A 17,772-nucleotide genomic window follows, 5' to 3' on the forward strand; every position below is an offset into this window, starting at 1 on the left:
GCTGATGCTTCTGAAAGTACGATGGTGGTTGTTTATTTCTCAATAAACCTAGTAGATCAGTTGTCATTGCTCTAACGCGGTTCATTGCGGAAGCTTGAGTTGCTAGCAAGTATGAAGAGTACTCGGAAATAATACTTTGTATAGCGGGAGTCAAGGTCGTCTGCGAGTGAGATGCAATACTGTAGTTGGAGTGGAGGGGGTAGGTGGACAGAGGGATAGCAGTCTGGGATCCATCGTGTCCACCGTGCACGTCTGCTACGTGGCGTGCACACGTGCACAAGAGCTATGGTCCAATCAAGCACAGAACTGATCACGCCACACACACGCGTCATCAACAGGCGAACTTTGCTTCACTGCTGTCCTTAAATCAAAGTGATCTTCCCGTGCCACCTTTTTCTGAAACTTGCAGAAGCAAAGTTGCGATCAACTTTTTTGTCGTTCCAAACTGAATCATTTCAAGAGTTATTAAAGCATAAATGTCCTTAAAAGCAACTCATAAACCTGCAAATGAATAAGGTTTTTGTCGCTAGTAAACCGTGTCGGTCGTTCGAGTCGATTCGAGGCCAAGGTAGAGCAGGAAAGATGTATTATGCTGTCGCTCGCAGCATTCGAACTGAAGTGAATCGACGTACGCTCCAAAGTGGAATTTAAGGTATTTCTGATCATATTGCTTTGAGATTACGTTCGTATTTATGCCAAGTCCTCGTTTTCCTTAATCAGGTTTGATATTTAACGTAAGTTTTGTCGCTCGCACAATGCATTCGTTCAGCACTTTGTAATGTTGTTCCTACGAATATCGATGTAAGCGAATGATAAGTTTGTGCCGAAATCCTAGTCTGTCAAAGCTTCGAATATCCTGTGAAACCACTCCTTTTTACTCGTTTACAAGACGGTGTTGTATAAACCAAATAGTAATTGTGGTTCCCTTAAAAGGTAAGAACTTCTGGTTGCATTTTACGGTGACTGAATAGGGGTGGGCTAGTATCACATGTTTCGACAATTTTTTTACATCAGTGATTCACCTGTCTTGGTGTAGGTGCGCTCTCTTATTCATATGCGAACATCACGATAATTTACCCTGTGCAAAACCAATTTCCTACGGCATTTTTTCTCGGAGTCCTCTCTCCCCTACCCCCACGAGGGACCTAATTTGGACTTGAGGCGCCACCGATCACGCCACAGTACACCTAGTACAGATGCATGAGCGAACTTTGGTCCAGAAGCTAGAAATCACGCGTTTGCTTACATTTTAAGACAGGTTTTAATCTTCTGACATTCCTTTCCAAATGAAAGTCAAAACTTAGCTTTTAGCTTGCGCAGCGCATTGAGTCATACATTTCTAATGAAAGTCGTTGATTTTTGTGTAATAACTGGCAGATTCTTACGCATCTTGCACGACTTAAAATTCTGTATCTGGAAACGCTCGAAAGCGTTTTTTTATAACAGAATTGTTTCGACTAGCTGCATGATCTTAGCAACAGTTCACCATCTTTGTTCTGAGTTCCTTTCAAAGTAAATCCTTCACGGACGCAAGAAACACAACTATAGATTAAAAAGATATTCTGAAACTTTACATCACACAACTTTATGCTTCTTTTCACAGAATCGCGCTGCAGATCCTAGTCCTATTTGAATGCCGGCGAAGTCTTCGACTCTCCAGTTTGTTTGTAGAACTTAACAAATAAAATACTGATTTCTTTCTAGGAATTTACGTTTTCGCTTTCAAATCAGTTTCCTGTTAAATGATAGATGTAATAGTTTGCTCTTTCTTCCCTACATAGCTCGAATTTATCAAATCATACAAAGTCGCCGGTAAAACAATTCCGACGGCGAATTTCGTGATCACTGAATAAAGGACCTCCTTGAACAATGTGACCTGTTCATAATCTTCGTAAAGCATCGAGTCTGTATTGGGCATTCCGCTAAGGATAAAAACCAGACCTGGTAGCAACAGAACAGTGAAGAATAAGGGCCTCCTATTTACTTTATGAACCTTCAACTGCGAAGCACACGTGTTGCTGGCGGCCTGTAACTCCGATGTGTTGTTTTCAACGTTTTTGATGAGAGCTGCCGCAAGGAGCAAGATCACCAACGCCGCAATCACAACGAAGACGGTTTTGAGAGCAATTTGAGGAATCAGCCCTTGTGTAAAACAATTGTGCCATAAGATCATTGCAGACCCAACGACTCCCAAACTAAGCGCGGCGTACATTCGAGCATTACAACTTGCCTCTTCGGTTTTTTGTCCTGCGGGATGCTCATTGTAAACCGTCATCATCGCCGTCAAATTACAAGTCTGGTAGAACATCACAGAAAGCGATAGGACTCTGAAGAATCTGCATGTCTCACCAGGTAGAATAGTGAAGCCATTCCACCATTCTACAGAATCTGAAATAAGAATTGTGACTTGGCAAGCGCCTTGACAAATGGCCAGTGCTCTGCAATTTTCAAGAAACGTGTACTTCGATTCGTCTTTGAAGCAAATTATCAGCATTCGGACATTGAAGAAGAGTGCAACTATATCCAGTCCTGATAACACAAAGATGGGTAACCAAGTCATTCTCGATCAGTTGCGTTTCCCCGTTGCTGGATGCAGTGAGTGGTGACTAACAAAAGCCCGGGAAAATGTGAACAGTAATGGCGAGAGGGCCTGAATGACGCCTGTCACGCACGCATATTCACCTGACACAGTTGTGTGACATTGATAACCTTTTTGCAAGTGACCACCTTGTGGGCTGATATAAGGTGTTTAAAGTGTCTAAAATGCAAATCGCATTGTTAAGTTTTCCAGCGCCCGCTTAGCATCGAAATGTACTAGAAAATTGGAAGCCATAAACAGACGGCCTTGGTTCCCGCAACAGAGTATTGGGCTCGAGCACTAGCTGTTTTTTCTTTCTTTACTTTTTTTTTTTTTACGCTCTGATGAATGACTAACGCTCGAAACTTCAGCTTTCAAACTCCTTACGGTAGCCAACTTACATGATTAACTGTTGATAAAACCAAATTAGCTTGAATTTTTTTTGTTTATTTCTGTACTAAATGGTTTTTTTTACGCTCTGACAGAGGGTAAAACTCTTTTACGGTAGCCAATTTAGTGATCAATAGTTGATAAAACCTAATTATTTGGATATACTTTGCGAATGACACATTAAGTCTTTCAACAAAAAACATATGAAACATATGTATGAACTGCGGTTATGAAACGTATATATGCACGATCCTTCGGAGTAAAGCACTATTTGAGCAATAGTGAAAATTAGACCTGAAAAAAATTTCAGGCCTGTACGGCCTGTTTCATATATTTGTTGTTGTTTGATTTATCATCTACGGGTTTATGTCGAATTAATTTGATGGCCTGCTCCCAGTTGGCTTGTTAGCTCAATTGGTAGAGCGCTGCACTAGTATCGCAGAGGTCAGTGGTTCGAATCCCGTACAGGCCTGAAATTTTTTTCAGGTCTGATTTTCACTATTGCTCAAATAGTGCTTTACTGCGAAGGATCGTGCATATATACATTAAGTCATTGTTTACTCTAGTGTGGGTCTCGAGGTTGTTATAACAGAAGATGTAAACACGTGGAACACTTTTTTGTAGTATTTCCGTTTCTGTGTTTGCTATATAGACCACAGGACATCTGAAAAGTGCCTTATGTTTTATATCATCGTTTTCAAATACTAGACAAGTACGGCAGTACTGATAAGAACCGCTGCGTTCGTGGAAGTCATTACAATGTGGGAAATATTCAGTATACGTGATCTCGTTTCCTCTTATTCTTACCTAAGTTAATGAATCCAACCGAACAGGAGTCACGATAGATGCATCAGTGTACAAGTTACAAACACTTCCATTTGACAGCTTAGTACAATGCTTATCATTTGTCATAAACGAGCTCCTGAATCACTGGGAAAGAGCAAAGGAAGAATTTCGCTGACTAAAATCGCTAAGGGCAAGAGAAAATAGACTCAGGAAAAGTCGAAGTCAGCGAAAAGTTCAACGTTGGCCCCGGTTTCACAGCACTATTTCTGTTTGGATGATCAATGCCACTTCTCTAACGGAAACGTGACGATGTCACGTAACGTTTTCTGTGTCCAGTTGTTTAAAAACACTAAAATATCTGGAGGTTAAAAATAGAAAGTCAAAGACTGGTATAGCTCAATTTTTGTAGCATTGAAAAGAACTAGAGGTTGTATGATAACGGTAGAAGGGGGTGTCAAAAGCAAGTCCAACTAAACCACTATAAAAACTCTTTAATTACTCACTGTGAAAGAGCCTGTGACAGAGCTTGGGCCACCTATGATTTTTTCATGTTAAAATCCCAGTTTCAATTCCAACTGCCACGGATCTTGTAAATTTACTAAATTAAGCTGATGCTTCTGAAAGTACGATGGTGGCTGTTTATTTCTCAATAAACCTAGTAGATCAGTTGTCATTGCTCTAACGCGGTTCATTGCGGAAGCTTGAGTTGCTAGCAAGTATGAAGAGTACTCAGAAATAATACTTTGTATAGCAGGAGTCAAGGTCGTCTGCGAGTGAGATGCAATACTGTAGTTGGAGTGGAGGGGGTAGGTGGACAGAGGGATAGCAGTCTGGGATCCATCGTGTCCACCGTGCACGTCTGCTACGTGGCGTGCACACGTGCACAAGAGCCATGGTCCAATCAAGCACAGAACTGATCACGCCACACACACGCGTCATCAACATGCGAACTTTGCTTTACTGCTGTCCTTAAATCAAAGTGATCTTCCCGTGCCACCTTTTTCTGAAACTTGCAGAAGCAACGTTGCGATGAACTATTTTGTCGTTCCAAACTGAATCATTTCAAGAGTTATTAAAGTATAAATGTCCTCAAAAGCAACTCATAAACCTGCAAATGAATAAGGTTTTTGTCGCTACTAAACCGTGTCTGTCGTTCGAGTCGATTCGTGGCCAAGTTAGAGCAGGAAAGATGTATTGTGCTGTCGCTCGCAGCATTCGAACTGAAGTGAATCGACGTACACTCCAAAGTGGAATTAAAGGTATTTCTGATCATATTGCTTTGAGATTACGTTCGTATTTATGCCAAGTCCTCGTTTTCCTTAATCAGGTTTGATATTTAACGTAAGTTTTGTCGCTCGCACAATGCATTCGTTGAGCACTTTGTAATGTTGTTCCTACGAATATCGATGTAAGCGAGTGATAAGTTTGTGCCGAAATCCTAGTCTGTCGAAGCTTCGAATATCCGGTGAGACCACTCCTTTTTACTCGTTTACAAGACGGCGTTGTATAAACCAAATAGTAATTGTGGTTCCCTTGCAAGGGAAGAACTTCTGATTGCATTTCACGGTGACTGAATAGGGGTGGGCTAGTATCACATGTTTCGACAATATTTTTACATCAGTGATTCACCTGTCTTGGTGTAGGTGCGCTCTCTTATTCATATGCGAACATCACGATAATTTACCCTGTGCAAAACCAATTTCCTACGGCATTTTTTCTCGGAGTCCTCTCTCCCCTACCCCCACGAGGGACCTAGTTTGGACTTGAGGCGCCACCGATCACGCCACATTACACCTAGTACAGATGCATGAGCGAACTTTGGTCCAGAAGCTAGAAATCACGCGTTTGCTTACATTTTAAGACAGGTTTTAATCTTCTGACATTCCTTTCCAAATGAAAGTCAAAACTTAGCTTTTAGCTTGCGCAGCCCATTGAGTCATACATTTCTAATGAATGTCGTTGATTTTTGTGTAATAACTGGCAGATTCTTACGCATCTTGCACGACTTAAAATTCTGTATCTGGAAACGCTCGAAAGCGTTTTTTTATAACAGAATTGTTTCGACTAGATGCATGATCTTAGTAACAGTTCACCATCTTTGTTCTGAGTTCATTTCAAAGTAAATCCTTCACGGACGCAAGAAACTCCACAATATATTAATAAGATATTCTGAAACTTTACATCACACAACTTTATGCTTCTTTTCACAGAATCGCGCTGCAGATCCTAGTCCTATTTGAATGCCGGCGAAGTCTTCGACTGTGCAATTTGTTTGTAGAACTTAACAAATAAAATACTGATTTCTTTCTAGCAATTTACGTTTTCGCTTTCAAATCAGTGTCCTGTTAAATGATACATGTAATAGTTTGCTCTTTGTTCCCTACATAGCTCGAATTTATCAAATCATACAAAGTCGCCGGTAAAACAATTCCGACGGCGAATTTCGTGATCACTGAATAAAGGGCCTCCTTGAACAATGTGACCTGTTCATAATCTTCGTAAAGCATCGAGTCTGTATTGGGCATACCGCTAAGGATGAAAACCAGACCTGGTAGCAACAGAACAGTGAAGAATAAGGGCCTCCTCTTTACTTTATGAACCTTCAACTGCGAGGCACACGTGTTGGTGGCGGCCTGTAACTCCGATGTGTTGTTTTCAACGTTTATGATGAGTGCTGCCGCAAGCAGCAAGATAACCAACGCCGCAATCGCAACGAAGACGATTTTGAGAGCAATTTGAGGAATCAGCCCTTGAATAAAACAATTGTGCCATAAGATCATTGCAGACCCAACGACTCCCAAACTAAGCACGGCGTACATTCGAGCATTACAACTTGCCTCTTGGGTCTTTTGTCCTGTGGGATGCTCATTGTAAACCGTCATCATCGCCGTCAAATTACAAGTCTGGTAGAACATCACAGAAAGCGATAGGACTCTGAAGAATCTGCATGTCTCACCAGATAGAATAGTGAAGCTATTCCACCATTCTACAGAATCTGAAATAAGAATTGTGACTTGGCAAGCGCCTTGACAAATGGCCAGTGCTCTGCAATTTTCAAGAAACGTGTACTTCGATTCGTCTTTGAAGCAAATTATCAGCATTCGGACATTGAAGAAGAGTGCAACTATATCCAGTCCTGATAACACAAAGATGGGTAACCAAGTCATTCTCGATCAGTTGCGTTTCCCCGGTGCGGGATGCAGTGAGTGGTGACTTACAAAAGGCCGGGAAAATGTAAACAATAATGGCGAGAGGGCCTGAATGACGACTCTCACGCACGCATCTTCACCTGACACAGTTGTGTGACATTGATAACCTTTTTCCATATGACCATATTGTGGGCTGATGTAAGGTGTTTAAAGTGTCTAAAATGCAAATCGCATTGTAAAGTTTTCCAGCGCCCGCTTGGCATCGAAATATACTAGAAAATTGGAAACCATAAACAGACGGCCTTGGTTCCCGCAACAGAGTATTGGGCTCGAGCACTAGCTGTTTTTTCTTTCTTTTTTTTTTTTTTTACGCTCTGATGATTGGCTAACGCTCGAAACTTCAGCTTTCAAACTCCTCACGGTAGCCAACTTACATGATCAACTGTTGATAAAACCAAATTAGCTTCAATTTTTTTTGCTTATTTCTGTACTAAATGGTTTTTTTTACGCTCTGACGCAGGGTAAAACTCTTTTACGGTAGCCAATTTAGTGATCAATAGTTGATAAAACCTAATTATTTGGATTTACTTTGCGCATGACACATTAAGTCATTGTTTACTCTAGTGTGGGTCTCGAGGTTGTTTGAACAAAAGGTGTAAACACGTGGAACACTTTTTTGTAGTCTTTCCGTTTCTGTGTTTGCTATATAGACCACAGGACATCTGAAAAGTGCCTTATGTTTTATATCATCGTTTTCAAATACTAGACAAGTACGGCAGTACTGATAAGAACCGCTGCGTTCGTGACATCATGAACACTCCACACTGGAACTCTATTGTTTCATTTTACATCAGGAGACTTTTAGTTATTACGTACAATATCTATCATGGAAATAGCATCGAGCCTCTAAATGACTTAATAGTGAAATCCGAGACTCCTTACGACCTAAGAAAATCCCTAAAAGTTAAGGTTCATAGACCAAGAACAGAAATGGGAAGATCTTCGTTTAAGCACAGAGCTGCACTATCCTGGAACCTCCTTCCCGAAAACATAAAGAACAGTTCAAACTTAACTTCCTTCAAGAGAAAACTCAGGGAAAATAAGAGAATTCTGAAATCTATCAGTTTTGCTAAAGCTTCCTGCAGCGTTTCCTACAAATCTGTTGACTTTAAATACTTTTAACATTTACTCCATATTGTTATTAATATTTATTTCCTTTAATTGTCATTATTTACATACCATTTTCGGTCTATTCACTAATTAGGTATTTATTAATTGATAGTTTAGTTGATGCAGGTCCACATCAGGACGTAATGTCTTGCCTATCCCTCAACCTGCTTTATTAAATAAACTATGATGATGATGATGATGATGATGATGAAGTCAGTACAATGTGGGAAATATTCAGTATACGTGATCTCGTTCCCTCTTATTCTTACCTAAGTTAATGAATCCAACCGAACAGGAGTCACGATAGATGCATCAGTGTACAAGTTACAAACACTTCCATTTGACAGCTTAGTACAGTGCTTATCATTTGTCATAAACGAGCTCCTGAATCACTGGGAAAGAGCAAAGGAAGAATTTCGCTGACTAAAATCGCTAAGGGCAAGAGAAAATAGACTCAGGAAAAGTCGAAGTCAGCGAAAAGTTCAACGTTGGCCCCTGTTTCACAGCACGATTTCTGTTTTGGATGATTAATGCTACTTCTCTAACAGAAACGTGACGGTGTAACGTAACGTTTTCTGTGTCCAGTTGTTGAAAAACACTAAAATATCTTGAGGTTAAAAATAGAAAGTCAAAGACTGGTATAGCTCAATTTTTGTAGCATAGAAAAGAACTAGTGGTTGTGTGATAACGGTAGAAGGGGGTGTCAAAAGCAAGTCCAACTAAACCACTATACGAACTCTTTAATTACTCACTGTGAAAGAGCCTGTGACAGAGCTTGGGCCACCTGTGATTTTTTCATGTTAAAATCCCAGTTTCAATTTCAACTGCCACGGATCTTGTAAATTTACTAAATTAAGCTGATGCTTCTGAAAGTACGATGGTGGTTGTTTATTTCTCAATAAACCTAGTAGATCAGTTGTCATTGCTCTAACGCGGTTCATTGCGGGAGCTTGAGTTGCTAGCAAATATGAATAGTGCTCGGAAATAATAATACTTTGTAGCGGGAGTCAAGGTCGTCTGCGAGTGAGATGCAATAGTGTAGTTGGAGTGGAAGGGGAAGGGGGACAGAGGGATGGCAGTCTGGGATCCATCTTGTCCACCGTGAACGTCTGCTACGTGGCGTGCACACGTGCACAAGAGCCATGGTCCAATCAAGCACAGAACTGATCACGCCACACACACGCGTCATCAACATGCGAACTTTGCTTTACTGACGTCCTTAAATCAAAGTGACCTTTCCATGCCACCTTTTTCTGAAACTTGCAGATGCAAAGCAGTTGCGATGAACTTTTTTGTCGTTCCAAACTGAATCATTTCAAGAGTTATTAAAGTATAAATGTCCTCAAAAGCAGCTCATAAACCTGCAAATGAATAAGGTTTTTGTCGCTACTAAACCGTGTCTGTCGTTCGAGTCGATTCGAGGCCAAGTTAGAGCAGGAAAGATGTATTGTGCTGTCGCTCGCAGCATTCGAACTGAAGTGAATCGACGTACACTCCAAAGTGGAATTAAAGGTATTTGTGATCATATTGCTTTGAGATTACGTTCGTATTTATGCCAAGTCCTCGTTTTCCTTAATCAGGTTTGATATTTAACGTAAGTTTTGTCGCTCGCACAATGCATTCGTTGAGCACTTTGTAATGTTGTTGCTACGAATATCGATGTAAGCGAATGATAAGTTTGTGCCGAAATCCTAGTCTGTCGAAGCTTCGAATATCCTGTGAAACCACTCCTTTTCACTCGTTTACAAGACGGCGTTGTATAAACAAAGTAGTAATTGTGGTTCCCTTGCAAGGGAAGAACTTCTGGTTGCATTTTACGGTGACTGAATAGGGGTGGGCTAATATCACATGTTTCGACAATTTTTTTACGTCAGTGATTCACCTGTCTTGGTGTAGGTGCGCTCTCTTATTCATATGCGAACATCACGATAATTTACCCTGTGCAAAACCAATTTCCTACGGCATTTTTTCTCGGAGTCCTCTCTCCCCTACCCCCACGAGGGACCTAATTTGGACTTGAGGCGCCACCGATCACGCCACAGTACACGTAGAACAGATGCATGAGCGAACTTTGGTCCAGAAGCTAGAAATCACGCGTTTGCTTACATTTTAAGACAGGTTTTAATCTTCCGACATTCCTTTTTAAATGAAAGTCAAAACTTAGCTTTTAGCTTCCGCAGCGCATTGAGTCATACATTTCTAATGAATTTCGTTGATTTTTGTGTAATAACTGGCAGATTCTTGCGCATCTTGCACGACTTAAAATTCTGTATCTGGAAACGCTCGAAAGCGTTTTTTTATAACAGAATTGTTTCGACTAGCTGCATGATCTTAGCAACAGTTCACCACCTCGTTCTGAGTTTATTTCAAAGTATATCCTTCACGGACGCAAGAAACACCACAATATATTAATAAGATATTCTGAAACTTTACATCACACAACTTTACGCTTCTTTTCACAGAATCGCGTTGCAGATCCTAGTCCTATTTAAATGCCGGCGAAGTCTTCGACTGTGCAGTTTGTTTGTAGAACTTAACAAATAAAATACTGATTTCTTTCTAGGGATTTACGTTTTCGCTTTCAAATCAGTTTCCTGTTAAATGATAGATGTAGTAGTTTGCTCTTTCTTCCCTACATAGCTCGAATTTATCAAATCATACAAAGTCGCCGGTAAAACAATTCCGACGACGAATTTCGTGATCACTGAATAAAGGGCCTCCTTGAACAATGTGACCTGTTCATAATCTTCGTAAAGCATCGAGTCTGTATTGGGCATTCCGCTAAGCATGAAAACCAGACCTGGTAGCAAGAGAACAGTGAAGAATAAGGGCCTCCTACTTTCTTTATGAACCTTTAACGGCGAAGTACACGTGTTGGTGGCGGCCTGTAACTCCGATGTGTTGTTTTCAACGTTTTTGATGAGAGCTGCCGCAAGAAGCAAGATCACCAACGCCGCAATCACAACGAAGACGCTTTTGTGAGCAATTTGAGGAATCAGCCCTTGTGTAAAACAATTCTGCCATAAGATCATTGCAGACCCAACGACTCCCAAACTAAGCGCGGCGTACATTCGAGCATTACAACTTGCCTCTTCGGTTTTTTGTCCTGCGGGATGCTCATTGTAAACCGTCATCATCGCCGTCAAATTACAAGTCTGGTAGAACATCACAGAAAGCGATAGGACTCTGAAGAATCTGCATGTTTCACCAGGTAGAATAGTGAAGCCATTCCACCATTCTACAGAATCTGAAATAAGAATTGTGACTTGGCAAGCGCCTTGACAAATGGCCAGTGCTCTGCAATTTTCAAGAAAGGTGTACTTCGATTCGTCTTTGAAGCAAATTATCAGCATTCGGACATTGAAGAAGAGTGCAACTATATCCAGTCCTGATAACACAAAGATGGGTAACCAAGTCATTCTCGATCAGTTGCGTTTCCCCGTTGCGGGATGCAGTGAGTGGTGACTTACAAAAGGCCGGCAAAATGTGAACAATAATGGCGAGAGGGCCTGAATGACGCCTGTCACGCACGCATATTCACCTGACACAGTTGTGTGACATTGATAACCTTTTTGCATGTGACCACCTTGTGGGCTGATATAAGGTGTTTAAAGTGTCTAAAATGCAAATCGCATTGTTAAGTTTTCCAGCGCTCGCTTAGCATCGAAATGTACTAGAAAATTGGAAGCCATAAACAGACGGCCTTGGTTCCCGCAACAGAGTATTGGGCTCGAGCACTAGCTGTTTTTTCTTTCTTTTTTTTTTTTTTTTTTTTACGCTCTGATGAATGACTAACGCTCGAAACTTCAGCTTTCAAACTCCTTACGGTAGCCAACTTACATGATCAACTGTTGATAAAACCAAATTAGCTTGAATTTTTTTGTTTATTTCTGTACTAAATGGTTTTTTTTACGCTCTGACAGAGGGTAAAACTCTTTTACGGTAGCCAATTTAGTGATCAATAGTTGATAAAACCTAATTATTTGGATTTACTTTGCGCATGACACATTAAGTCATTCAACAACAAACATATGAAACATATGTATGAACTGCGGTTATGAAACGTATATATGGACGATCCTTCGCAGTAAAGCACTATTTGAGCAATAGTGAAAATTAGACCTGAAAAAAATTTCAGGCCTGTACGGCCTGTTTCATATGTTTGTTGTTGTTTGATTTATCATCTACGGGTTTATGTCGAATTAATTTGATGGCCTGCTCCCAGTTGGCTTGTTAGCTCAATTGGTAGAGCGCTGCACTAGTATCGCAGAGGTCAGTGGTTCGAATCCCGTACAGGCCTGAAATTCTTTTCAGGTCTGATTTTCACTATTGCTCAAATAGTGCTTTACTGCGAAGGATCGTGCATATATACATTAAGTCATTGTTTACTCTAGTGTGGGTCTCGAGGTTGTTTTAACAGAAGGTGTAAACACGTGGAACACTTTTTTCTAGCATTTCCGTTTCTGTGTTTGCTATATAGACCACAGGACATCTGAAAAGTGCCTTATGTTTTATATCATGGTTTTCAAATACTAGACAAGTACGGCAGTACTGATAAGAACCGCTGCGTTCGTGGAACTCAGTACAATGTGGGAAATATTCAGTATACGTGATCTCGTTTCCTCTTATTCTTACCTAAGTTAATGAATCCAACCGAACAGGAGTCACGATAGATGCATCAGTGTACAAGTTTTTTTTTTTTTTTTTTTTTTTAAGTTACAAACACTTAGTACACTGCTTACCATTTGTCATAAACGAGCTCCTGAATCACTGGGAAAGAGCAAAGGAAGAATTTCGCTGACTAAAATCGCTAAGGGCAAGAGAAAATAGACTCAGGAAAAGTCGAAGTCAGCGAAAAGTTCAACGTTGGCCCCGGTTTCACAGCACTATTTCTGTTTGGATGATTAATGCCACTTCTCTAACGGAAACGTGACGGTGTCACGTAACGTTTTCTGTGTCCAGTTGTTTAAAAACACGAAAGTATCTTCAAGTTGAAAATAGAAAGTCAAAGACTGCTATAGCTCAATTTTTGTAGCATTGAAAAGAACTAGAGGTTGTATGATAACGGTAGAAGGGGGTGTCAAAAGCAAGTCCAACTAAACCACTATACGAACTCTTTAATTACTCACTGTGAAAGAGCCTGTGACAGAGCTTGGGCCACCTATGATTTTTTCATGTTAAAATCCCAGTTTCAATTCCAACTGCCACAGATCTTGTAAATTTACTTAATTAAGCTGATGCTTCTGAAAGTACGATGGTGGTTGTTTATTTCTCAATAAACCTAGTAGATCAGTTGTCATTGCTCTAACGCGGTTCATTGCGGAAGCTTGAGTTGCTAGCAAGTATGAAGAGTACTCGGAAATAACAATACTTTGTAGCGGAAATCAAGGTCGTCTGCGAGTGAGATGCAATACTGTAGTTTGAGTGGACGGGGGTAGGGGGACAGAAGGATGGCAGTCTGGGATCCATCGTGTCCACCGTGTCCACCGTGCACGTCTGCTACGTGGCGTGCACAAGAGCTATGGTCCAATCAAGCACAGAACTGATCACGCCACACACGCGTCATCAACATGCGAACTTTGCTTTACTGCTGTCCTTAAATCAAAGTGATCTTCCCGTGCCACCTTTCTCTGAAATTTGCAGGAGCAAAGTTGCAATGAACTTTTTTGTCGTTCCAAACTGAATCATTTCAAGAGTTATTAAAGCATAAATGTCCTCAAAAGCAACTCATAACCTGCAAATCAATAAGGTTTTTGTCGCTTGTAAACCGTGTCGATCGTTCGAGTCGATTCGAGGCCAAGTTAGAGCAGGAAAGATGTATTATGCTGTCGCTCGCAGCATTCGAACTGAAGTGAATCGACGTACACTCCAAAGTGGAATTAAAGGTATTTGTGATCATATTGCTTTGAGATTACGTTCGTATTTATGCCAAGTCCTCGTTTTGCTTAATCAGGTTTGATATTTAACGTAAGTTTTGTCGCTCGCACAATGCATTCGTTCAGCACTTTGTAATGTTGTTGCTACGAATATCGATGTAAGCGAATGATAAGTTTGTGCCGAAATCCTAGTCCGTCTAGGCTTCGAATATCCTGTGAAACCACTCCTTTTTACTCGTTTGCAAGACGGCGTTGTATAAACCAAATAGTAATTCCGGTTCCCTTCCAAGGGAAGAACTTCTAGTTGCATTTCACGGTGACTGAATAGGGGTGGGCTAGTATCACATGTTTTGACAATTTTTTTACATCTGTGATTCACCCGTCTTGGTGTAGGTGCGCTCTCTTATTCCTATGCGAACATCACGATAATTTACACTGTGCAAAACCAATTTCCTACGGCATTTTTTCTCGGAGTCCTCTCTCCCCTACCCCCACGAGGGACCTAATTTGGACTTGAGGCACCACCGATCACGCCACAGTACACTTGGTACAGATGTATGAGCGAACTTTGGTCCAGAAGCTAGAAATCACGCGTTTGCTTACATTTTAAGACAGGTTTTAATCTTCTGACATTCCTTTCCAAATGAAAGTCAAAACTTAGCTTTTAGCTTGCGCAGCGCATTGAGTCATACATTTCTAATGAATTTCGTTGATTTTTGTGTAATAACTGGCAGATTCTTACGCATCTTGCACGACTTAAAATTCTGTATCTGGAAACGCTCGAAAGCGTTTTTTTATAACAGAATTGTTTCGGCTGGATGCATGATCTTAGGAACAGTTCACCATCTTTGTTCTAAGTTCATTTCGAAGTAAATCCTTCACGGACGCAAGAAACACCACAATATATTAATAAGATATTCTGAAACCCTATATCACACAACTTTATGCTTCTTTTCACAGAATCGCACTGCAGATCCTAGTCCTATTTGAATGCCGGCGAAGTCTTCGACTCTGCAGTTTGTTTTTAGACCTTAACAAATAAAATACTGATTTCTTTCTAGCAATTTACGTTTTCGCTTTCAAATCAGTTTCCTGTTAAATGATAGATGTAATAGTTTGCTCTTTGTTCCCTACATAGCTCGAATTTATCAAATCATACAAAGTCGCCGGTAAAACAATTCCGACGGCGAATTTCGTGATCACTGAATAAAGGGCCTCCTTGAACAATGTGACCTGTTCATAATCTTCGTAAAGCATCGAGTCTGTATTGGGCACTCCGCTAAGCATGAAAACCAGACCTGGTAGCAACAGAACAGTGAAGAATAAGGGCCTCCTATTTACTTTATGAACCTTCAACTGCGAAGCACACGTGTTGGTGGCGGCCTGTGACTCCGATGTGTTGTTTTCAACGTTTTTGATGAGAGCTGCCGCAAGGAGCAAGATCACCAACGCCGCAATCACAACGAAGACGGTTTTGAGTGCAATTTGAGGAATCAGCCCTTGAATAAAACAATTGTGCCATAAGATCATTGCAGACCCAACGACTCCCAAACTAAGCGCGGCGTACATTCGAGCATTACAACTTGCCTCTTGGGTTTTTTGTCCTGCAGGATGCTCATTGTAAACCGTCATCATCGCCGTCAAATTACAAGTCTGGTAGAACATCACAGAAAGCGATAGGACTCTGAAGAATCTGCATGTCTCACCAGGTAGAATAGTGAAGCCATTCCACCATTCTACAGAATCTGAAATAAGAATTGTGACTTGGCAAGCGCCTTGACAAATGGCCAGTGCTCTGCAATTTTCAAGAAACGTGTACTTCGATTCGTCTTTGAAGCAAATTATCAGCATTCGGACATTGAAGAAGAGTGCAACTACATCCACTCCTGATAACACAAAGATGGGTAACCAAGTCATTCTCGATCAGTTGCGTTTCCCCGTTGCGGGATGCAGTGAGTGGTGACTTGCAAAAGCCCTGGAAAATGTGAACAATAATGGCGAGAGGGCCTGAATGACGCCTGTCACCCACACATATTCACCTGACGTAGTCGTATGACACTGATAACCTTTTTGCATGTGATCACATCGTGGGCTGAAATAAGGTGATTAAAGTGTCTAAAATGCATATCGCATTGTAAAGTTTTCCAGCGCCCGCTTAGCATCGAAATGTACTAGAAAATTGGAAGTCATAAACAGACGGCTTTGGTTCCCGCAACAGAGTATTGCGCTCGAGCACTAGCTGTTTTTTCTTTTTTTTTTCTTTTTTTTTACGCTCTGATGCATGGCTAACGCTCGAAACTTCAGCTTTCAAACTCCTTACGGTAGCCAACTTACATGATCAACTGTTGATAAAACCAAATTAGCTTGAATTTGTTTTGTTTATTTCTGTACTAAATGGTTTTTTTTTTACGCTCTGACGGAGGGCAAAACTCTTTTACGGTAGCCAATTTAGTGATCAATAGTTGATAAAACCAAATTATTTGGATTTATTTTGCGCATGACACATTAAGTCATTGTTTACTCTAGTGTGGGTCTCGAGGTTGTTTTAACAGAAGGTGTAAACACGTGGAACACTTTTTTCTAGCATTTCCGTTTCTGTGTTTGCTATATAGACCACAGGACATCTGAAAAGTGCCTTATGTTTTATATCATGGTTTTCAAATACTAGACAAGTACGGCAGTACTGATAAGAACCGCTGCGTTCGTGGAACTCAGTACAATGTGGGAAATATTCAGTATACGTGATCTCGTTTCCTCTTATTCTTACCTAAGTTAATGAATCCAACCGAACAGGAGTCACGATAGATGCATCAGTGTACAAGTTACAAACACTTAGTACACTGCTTACCATTTGTCATAAACGAGCTCCTGAATCACTGGGAAAGAGCAAAGGAAGAATTTCGCTGACTAAAATCGCTAAGGGCAAGAGAAAATAGACTCAGGAAAAGTCGAAGTCAGCGAAAAGTTCAACGTTGGCCCCGGTTTCACAGCACTATTTCTGTTTGGATGATTAATGCCACTTCTCTAACGGAAACGTGACGGTGTCACGTAACGTTTTCTGTGTCCAGTTGTTTAAAAACACTAAAAGATCTTGAAGTTAAAAATAGAAAGTCAAAGACTGGTATAGCTCAATTTTTGTAGCATTGAAAAGAACTAGAGGTTGTATGATAACTGTAGAAGGGGTTGTCAAAAGCAAGTCCAACTAAACCACTATACAAACTCTTTAATTACTTACTGTGAAAGAGCCTGTGACAGAGCTTGGGCCACCTATGATTTTTTCATGTTAAAATCCCAGTTTCAATTCCAACTGCCACGGATCTTGTAAATTTACTAAATTAAGCTGATGCTTCTGAAAGTACGATGGTGGTTGTTTATTTCTCAATAAACCTAGTAGATCAGTTGTCATTGCTCTAACGCGGTTCATTGCGGAAGCTTGAGTTACTAGCAAGTATGAATAGTACTCGGAAATAACAATACTTTGTAGCGGGAGTCAAGGTCGTCTACAAGTGAGATGCAATACTGTAGTTGGAGTGGAGGGGGTAGGTGGACAGAGGGATAGCAGTCTGGGATCCATCGTGTCCACCGTGCACGTCTGCTACGTGGCGTGCACACGTGCACAAGAGCTATGGTCCAATCAAGCACAGAACTGATCACGCCACTACACGCGTCATCAACATGCGAACTTTGCTTTACTGCTGTCCTTAAATCAAACTGATCTTCCCGTGCCACCTTTTTCTGAAACTTGCAGAAGCAAAGTTGCGATCAACTTTTTTGTCGTTCCCAACTGAATCATTTCAAGAGTTATTAAAGCATAAATGTCCTC

The 17,772-nt window shown here is 40.8% G+C and overlaps 1 long non-coding RNA gene across 1 annotated transcript; it reads left to right on the forward strand.

Annotated features, from left to right (window-relative positions):
• Positions 1 to 667: 667 nt before the first annotated feature.
• Positions 668 to 17,354, forward strand: LOC148729527 (uncharacterized). Its single transcript, XR_016002270.1, has 3 exons — positions 668 to 5,013; positions 5,965 to 13,958; positions 14,910 to 17,354. It is a non-coding gene; the product is annotated as an uncharacterized LOC148729527 (long non-coding RNA).
• Positions 17,355 to 17,772: the final 418 nt, after the last annotated feature.

Source organism: Stylophora pistillata, chromosome 6 (assembly GCF_964205215.1).
Source record: "Stylophora pistillata chromosome 6, jaStyPist1.2, whole genome shotgun sequence".
Classification (NCBI taxonomy): domain Eukaryota; kingdom Metazoa; phylum Cnidaria; class Anthozoa; order Scleractinia; family Pocilloporidae; genus Stylophora; species Stylophora pistillata.